Source organism: Pseudophryne corroboree, unplaced genomic scaffold (genome assembly GCF_028390025.1).
Source record: "Pseudophryne corroboree isolate aPseCor3 unplaced genomic scaffold, aPseCor3.hap2 scaffold_1388, whole genome shotgun sequence".
Taxonomy (NCBI): Eukaryota; Metazoa; Chordata; class Amphibia; order Anura; family Myobatrachidae; genus Pseudophryne; species Pseudophryne corroboree.
This window is the reverse complement of record NW_026968015.1, coordinates 109,038-116,106: the sequence shown is the minus strand read 5'-3', so window position 1 is coordinate 116,106 and position 7,069 is coordinate 109,038. Positions and strand designations below refer to the sequence as shown.

Sequence of the window (7,069 nt, the reverse complement as noted above, 5' to 3'; positions counted from 1 at the left end):
CACATTGGTACTTTCCCATGATGAGTGAGTGCTTCAGGATCTCTTGCACTTACATGTGCAGCAGAGTACAGCAATGGAAGCATGCTGGGCCCATAACCCAGAGGTAGGCAGATTGAAACTATCCTCTGCTATATGCATTTTTTTGTTTGTTAATTAAAGTAATCCAAAACTGGGATTGATATTTTGGCTCTTTTATTTTTACTTAAAGTACAATAACTTTTACCATTTTAATTTGTTTTAATAGTATATTGACAGTATTGTTTTCTTTCAAAAATCCACTTAATTTTCTTTACCCTATTATTAAAATGGAAATTGACAAAAACAAACTACATTGTCACCAGAAGAGCAATACAAAATGTACAAGTGATATATTAAAATCATCTTTCCAGCTTGAATTTCAATGATGCATTGGGGCAACGATTTTGTGAGAAACACCTTCACCCTTAAATAAAGATTTTCTTAATTCCTTACCTGTGTGCTAATTAGATATCACCTTGTTTTCACATTAAACAGACTTCCACATGAGAAAGCAGCAAGGATGCAGTGGCGTTAATGTTTCCTGGTGTCAACCTGTATTATTTCAGTAGACATTGAAATGAGGATGCATCTTGCTGCCTTTCCAATGAAGCAAGTTTAATTTAGTAATAGGTGAAAAACCATCCTTACAAAGGTGTTAATCAGAGACTTGGCTTTGTGGACACTTTTCAGAGAACAAATTTGTTAGCATAAAAATAAAGCCAGAAAATAAAGAGCTGTTTAATCACTCAATTGGATTTTTCTGCCAGCATATTTTTTTTCTCTGCAACCCACTGCTAAATTGTGCTTCCTAGCTGTTTTTATAAAATCACTGAATCAAATCTAACTCTGATTACATCAGAGAAGGCCAGGTACCCTACACCATAACAGGGGGTTTGAAATTTTGACTTGTCTACTTAAAGATCACCAAAATCTGATAACAAGGTCAATTAGGTCCCTGGGTGGGATTGAACCACCAACCTTTTGGTTAATAGCCGTACATACTAACTGATTGCGCCACAGAGACACTTTGCAAAAGTCCATACTGACAAAGGCTAATAAGCATTCATCTAAAACGTTTCCTAGAAAAACTTTAAAAAGTCAATAATCTGGAGAGTTTTTGTAAGATGTTTCTTCCATCAACCAACGAAGAAACACATTGGTACTTTCCCATGATGAGTGAGTGCTTCAGGATCTCTTGAACTTACATGTGCAGCAGAGTACTGCAATGGAAGCATGCTGGGCCCATAACCCAGAGGTAGGCAGATTGAAACTATCCTCTGCTATATGCATTTTTTTTTTGTTAATTAAAGTAATCCAAAACTGGGATTGATATTTTGTCTCTTTTATTTTTACTTAAAGTACAATAACTTTTACCATTTTAATTTGTTTTAATAGTATATTGACAGTATTGTTTTCTTTCAAAAATCCACTTAATTTTCTTTACCCTATTATTAAAATGGTAATTGACAAAAACAAACTACATTGTCACCAGAAGAGCAATACAAAATGTACAAGTGATATATTAAAATCATCTTTCCAGCTTGAATTTCAATGATGCATTGGGTCAACAATTTTGTGAGAAACATCTTCACCCTTAAATAAAGATTTTCTTAATTCCTTACCTGTGTGCTAATTATATATCACCTTGTTTTCACATTAAACAGACTTCCACATGAGAAAGCAGCAAGGATGCAGTGGCGTTAATGTTTCCTGGTGTCAACTTGTATTATTTCAGTAGACATTGAAATGAGGATGCATCTTGCTGCCTTTCCAATGAAGCAAGTTTAATTTAGTAATAGGTGAAAAACCATCCTTACAAAGGTGTTAATCAGAGACTTGGCTTTGTGGACACTTTTCAGAGAACAAATTTGTTAGCATAAAAATAAAGCCAGAAAATGAAGAGCTGTTTAATCACTCAATTGGATTTTTCTGCCAGCATATTTTTTTTCTCTGCAACCCACTGCTAAATTGTGCTTCCTAGCTGTTTTTTATAAAATCACTGAATCAAATCTAACTCTGATTACATCAGAGAAGGCCATGTACCCTACACCATAAGAGGAGGTTTGAAATTTTGACTTGTCTACTTAAATATCACCAAAATCTGATCACAAGGTTAATTACGTCCCTGGGTGGGATTGAACCACCAACCTTTTGGTTAATAGCCAAACACACTAACCGATTGCGCCACAGAGACACTTTGCAAAAAGTACATACTGACAAAGGCTAATAAGCATACATCTAGAACGTTTCCTAGAAAAACATTAAAAAATCAATAATCTGGAGAGTTTTTGTAAGATGTTTCTTCCATCAACCAACGAATAAACACATTGGTACTTTCCCATGATGAGTGAGTGCTTCAGGATCTCTTGAACTTACATGGGCAGCAGAGTACTGCAATGGAAGCATGCTGGACCCATAACCCAGAGGTAGGCAGATTGAAACTATCCTTTGCTATATGCATTTTTTTTGTTAATTTAAGTAATCAAAACTGGGATTGATATTTTTGCTCTTTTATTTTTACTTAAAGTACAATAACTTTTACCATTTTAATTTGTTTTAATAGTATATTGACAGTATAGTTTTCTTTCAAAAATCCACTTAATTTTCTTTACCCTGTTATTAAAATGGTAATTGACAAAAAAACTACATTGTCACCAGAAGAGCAATACAAAATGTACAAGTGATATATTAAAATCATCTTTCCAGCTTGAATTTCAATGATGCATTGGGGCAACGATTTTGTGAGAAACATCTTCACCCTTAAATAAAGATTTTCTTAATTCCTTACCTGTGTGCTAATTAGATATCACCTTGTTTTCATATTAAACAGACTTCCACATGAGAAAGCAGCAAGGATGCAGTGGCGTTAATGTTTCCTGGTGTCAACCTGTATTATTTCAGTAGACATTGAAATGAGGATGCATCTTGCTGCCTTTCCAATGAAGCAAGTTTAATTTAGTAATAGGTGAAAAACCATCCTTACAAAGGTGTTAATCAGAGACTTGGCTTTGTGGACACTTTTCAGAGAACAAATTTGTTAGCATAAAAATAAAGCCAGAAAATGAAGAGCTGTTTAATCACTCGATTGGATTTTTCTGCCAGCATATTTTTTTTCTCTGCAACCCACTGCTAAATTGTGCTTCCTAGCTGTTTTTATGAAATCACTGAATCAAATCTAACTCTGATTACATCAGAGAAGGCCAGGTACCCTACACCATAACAGGGAGTTTGAAATTTTGACTTGTCTACTTAAAGATCACCAAAATCTGATAACAAGGTCAATTAGGTCCCTGGGTGGGATTGAACCACCAACCTTATGGTTAATAGCCGTACAAACTAACTGATTGCGCCACAGAGACACTTTGCAAAAGTCCATACTGACAAAGGCTAATAAGCATTCATCTAAAACGTTTCCTAGAAAAACTTTAAAAAGTCAATAATCTGGAGAGTTTTTGTAAGATGTTTCTTCCATCAACCAACGAAGAAACACATTGGTACTTTCCCATGATGAGTGAGTGCTTCAGGATCTCTTGCACTTACATGTGCAGCAGAGTACTGCAATGGAAGCATGCTGGGCCCATAACCCAGAGGTAGGCAGATTGAAACTATCCTCTGCTATATGCATTTTTTTTGTTAATTCAAGTAATCCAAAACTGGGATTGATATTTTGTCTCTTTTATTTTTACTTAAAGTACAATAACTTTTACCATTTTAATTTGTTTTAATAGTATATTGACAGTATTGTTTTCTTTCAAAAATCCACTTCATTTTCTTTACCCTATTATTAAAATGGTAATTGACAAAAACAAACTACATTGTCACCAGAAGAGCAATACAAAATGTACAAGTGATATATTAAAATCATCTTTCCAGCTTGAATTTCAATGATGCATTGGGGCAACGATTTTGTGAGAAACATCTTCACCCTTAAATAAAGATTTTCTTAATTCCTTACCTGTGTGCTAATTAGATATCACCTTGTTTTCATATTAAACAGACTTCCACATGAGAAAGCAGCAAGGATGCAGTGGCGTTAATGTTTCCTGGTGTCAACTTGTATTATTTCAGTAGACATTGAAATGAGGATGCATCTTGCTGCCTTTCCAATGAAGCAAGTTTAATTTAGTAATAGGTGAAAAACCATCCTTACAAAGGTGTTAATCAGAGACTTGGCTTTGTGGACACTTTTCAGAGAACAAATTTGTTAGCATAAAAATAAAGCCAGAAAATGAAGAGCTGTTTAATCACGCAATTTGGTTTTTTTGCCAGCATATTTCTTTTTCTCTGCAACCCACTGCTAAATTGTGCTTCCTAGATGTTTTTATAAAATCACTGAATCAAATCTAACTCTGATTACATCAGAGAAGGCCAGGTACCCTACACCATAACAGGGGGTATGAAATTTGACTTGTCTACTTAAAGATCACCAAAATCTGATAACAAGGTCAATTACGTCCCTGGGTGGGATTGAACCACCAACCTTTTGGTTAATAGCCGTACACACTAACTGATTGCGCCACAGAGACACTTTGCTAAAAGTACATACTGACAAATGCTAATAAGCATTCATCTAAAACATTTCCTAGAAAAACTTAAAAAAGTCAATAATCTGGAGAGTTTTTGTAAGATGTTTCTTCTATCAACCAACGAAGAAACACATTGGTACTTTCCCATGATGAGTGAGTGCTTCAGGATCTCTTGCACTTACATGTGCAGCAGAGTACAGCAATGGAAGCATGCTGGGCCCATAACCCAGAGGTAGGCAGATTGAAACTATCCTCTGCTATATGCATTTTTTTGTTTGTTAATTAAAGTAATCCAAAACTGGGATTGATATTTTGGCTCTTTTATTTTTACTTAAAGTACAATAACTTTTACCATTTTAATTTGTTTTAATAGTATATTGACAGTATTGTTTTCTTTCAAAAATCCACTTAATTTTCTTTACCCTATTATTAAAATGGTAATTGACAAAAACAAACTACATTGTCACCAGAAGAGCAATACAAAATGTACAAGTGATATATTAAAATCATCTTTCCAGCTTGAATTTCAATGATGCATTGGGGCAACGATTTTGTGAGAAACACCTTCACCCTTAAATAAAGATTTTCTTAATTCCTTACCTGTGTGCTAATTAGATATCACCTTGTTTTCACATTAAACAGACTTCCACATGAGAAAGCAGCAAGGATGCAGTGGCGTTAATGTTTCCTGGTGTCAACCTGTATTATTTCAGTAGACATTGAAATGAGGATGCATCTTGCTGCCTTTCCAATGAAGCAAGAATAATTGTGGGGGAGACTGGGGAGCACTACTGCAGTGCCAGTTATAGGTTATAGCAGGAGCCAGGAGTACATAATATAATCCGTTCTCTGCCTGAAAAAAGCGATACACAGCACACAGTGACTCAGTCACATACCATATCTGTGTGCACTGCTCAGGCTCAGGCCAGTGTGCTGCATCATCTATTATCTATATATAATATTATATATATCTGTCTGACTGCTCAGCTCACACAGCTTATAATTGTGGGGGAGACTGGGGAGCACTACTGCAGTGCCAGTTATAGGTTATAGCAGGAGCCAGGAGTACATAATATATTATATAGTGAGTGACCACCAGACACACAGTGCAGTTTATTTAATATATCCGTTCTCTGCCTGAAAAAAGCGATACACACAGTGACTCAGTCAGTCACATACCATATCTGTGTGCACTGCTCAGGCTCAGGCCAGTGTGCTGCATCATCTATATATATTATATATCTGTCTGACTGCTCAGCTCACACAGCTTATAATTGTGGGGGAGACTGGGGAGCACTACTGCAGTGCCAGTTATAGGTTATAGCAGGAGCCAGGAGTACATAATATTATATTAAAATTAAACAGTGCACACTTTTGCTGCAGGAGTGCCACTGCCAGTGTGACTAGTGACCAGTGACCTGACCACCAGTATATAATATTAGTAGTATACTATCTCTTTATCAACCAGTCTATATTAGCAGCAGACACAGTACAGTGCGGTAGTTCACGGCTGTGGCTACCTCTGTGTCGGCACTCGGCAGCCCGTCCATAATTGTATATACCACCTAACCGTGGTTTTTTTTTCTTTCTTTATACATACATACTAGTTACGAGTATACTATCTCTTTATCAACCAGTCTATATATTAGCAGCAGACACAGTACAGTGCGGTAGTTCACGGCTGTGGCTACCTCTGTGTCGGCACTCGGCAGCCCGTCCATAATTGTATATACCACCTAACCGTGGTTTTTTTTTCTTTCTTTATACATACATACTAGTTACGAGTATACTATCTCTTTATCAACCAGTCTATATATTAGCAGCAGACACAGTACAGTGCGGTAGTTCACGGCTGTGGCTACCTCTGTGTCGGCACTCGGCAGCCCGTCCATAATTGTATATACCACCTAACCGTGGTTTTTTTTTCTTTCTTTATACATACATACTAGTTACGAGTATACTATCTCTTTATCAACCAGTCTATATTAGCAGCAGACACAGTACAGTGCGGTAGTTCACGGCTGTGGCTACCTCTGTGTCGGCACTTGGCAGCCCGTCCATAATTGTATATACCACCTAACCGTGGTTTTTTTTTCTTTCTTTATACATACATACTAGTTACGAGTATACTATCTCTTTATCAACCAGTCTATATATTAGCAGCAGACACAGTACAGTGCGGTAGTTCACGGCTGTGGCTACCTCTGTGTCGGCACTCGGCAGCCCGTCCATAATTGTATACTAGTATCCAATCCATCCATCTCCATTGTTTACCTGAGGTGCCTTTTAGTTGTGCCTATTAAAATATGGAGAACAAAAATGTTGAGGTTCCAAAATTAGGGAAAGATCAAGATCCACTTCCACCTCGTGCTGAAGCTGCTGCCACTAGTCATGGCCGAGACGATGAAATGCCAGCAACGTCGTCTGCCAAGGCCGATGCCCAATGTCATAGTACAGAGCATGTCAAATCCAAAACACCAAATATCAGTAAAAAAAGGACTCCAAAACCTAAAATAAAATTGTCG

At 36.7% G+C, this 7,069-nt stretch overlaps 1 non-coding gene across 1 annotated transcript; it reads right to left on the bottom strand.

Annotated features, from left to right (window-relative positions):
* Positions 1 to 2,138: 2,138 nt before the first annotated feature.
* TRNAN-AUU (transfer RNA asparagine (anticodon AUU)) lies at positions 2,139 to 2,212 on the bottom strand. Its single transcript has one exon. It is a non-coding gene; the product is annotated as a tRNA-Asn (tRNA).
* Positions 2,213 to 7,069: the final 4,857 nt, after the last annotated feature.